Source organism: Panthera tigris, chromosome C2, assembly GCF_018350195.1.
Source record: "Panthera tigris isolate Pti1 chromosome C2, P.tigris_Pti1_mat1.1, whole genome shotgun sequence".
NCBI lineage: Eukaryota > Metazoa > Chordata > Mammalia > Carnivora > Felidae > Panthera > Panthera tigris.
In genome coordinates, this window is record NC_056668.1 from 4193412 (window position 1) to 4195000 (window position 1589).

Consider the following 1589-nt stretch of genomic DNA (forward strand, 5'->3'; position numbering starts at 1 on the left):
CCGGCGCCGCGCGCCTCGTCCGCGGCCCGGCGGGGCGTCGACCGGGCGGCCGGCGAGAGGCCGGCGACCGCCGACTCTTGATTCGTCCGGGGCATCCGCTCGGCCGCGTTTCCCTCCGGAGGCGGCTGGCGAGAACGCGCTTGGCTGTCGACCCGTCGTCCGCCGATCGGCGGCCCCGCCTTCCGCGGGAGGGGGGGGGGGGAGACGGGTCGGAATCATTTCGTTGCGTGTCTTGCTCCTACTGTGGGTCCGTCGGTGGCAAAGCCGTGGGTGGGGCGCAGTTCACCCCGGCCTCAGCCGAGCCACCTGGGGCCGCTCGGAGCGCAGCTTCTGGGGAGGCGGGAGCGGGAGGCGCCGTGTCCTGCGAAGAGCCTGTTTCCGGAAGTTTTAACGCGGACTCGCCTGTTGCTTTAAACCTGTTAAAAAAGTCCGCGTCGGCGGGTCGTCCGGTTTGTGAAGAGTGAACGTGAAGTCGTAAGGTTGGTTTTGAAAAGCGAACGGACAGCGAATCCGACCGGCTCTTTCATATCCGAGTTTGCCCTCCGCTCAGCGGTCGCGGGGGCCGCACGCGCACCCCGACGGTGCTACTGGCCGTCGTTCCTTGTTGCCCGAGAGGCGTTTGGAACTCTGGCGCGAACTGTGTCAAGACAACGTTCATACTTCATCGTTTCGGTTCGGGACGTCGGTGTTATTTAGCTAGACGAGCCCCCCTCGGCCGGGGGTTTCTTTCCCGCTCTGATGTTTGGTGCGGTGGTTATCCGTGCGGAATGCTAGTGTCCTGGGGTCTTAGGAGTTCTCTGACCTGCCGGACAAACGCCTGCGTTGTGCGGGAGCCTTGGCCTTAGGATGTCACCCCCGAGGCGGCTCGCTCTTGGATGTAAAAGACGCGATCCTAGCCGTGTTCCTTCCGTGTCTCCCGTGTCCCCTGTGGTGCCCCCCGTGGTGCCCCCTGAACACTGTGGACTAGGTTTGCCGCAGGGCGTGAGCCTGTGTGCAGACATGTGCTGTGGCCTGGTGCGCGATACCGAGATTGATGTTAATGTACCGTGTATGTTAATGTGAATCTGTGGGCAGGATACTTCTTTTCTATGACAGGAAATATCCGTACCGCTTAGAACTGGCTATGTTTTAATATGCCTCCTGCGTTCACTCCAATATGCTACCGTTGTATAGAATGTGTGGAAGACAGTTCTGTTCAATGTCAATAAAACGAAGTCCTCTTCTACTCTTGGAGTCCGCGAGACGACTTTTTCTTATAAATGAGTGCAAGCAATCTGATTTGGGAAAACCAGAGAATTCAGTTCAGGCAGTCATGTGGTTGGAGATGCCCTTCTAGAAGGGTAGTCTGGGTGCTCTGAATTAACCTGTGGCATGGGAGAAAGGAAGTGGAGGGTGGCCCCAGGCTTCCTGCCTCCTTAGCTCGGCCCTTCTGCATGTGTGAACCAGCAGAGAGATGATCTCACCTTGGTAGAACAAGTTCCTCGCGCCAATGTTTTTATGTGTTTTTAAGTGTTTATAATTCTTATCTTTATTTGTTAAACTTACATTTTGACATCGTTTCAAGTTACAGAAAAGTTATAATACGTAGC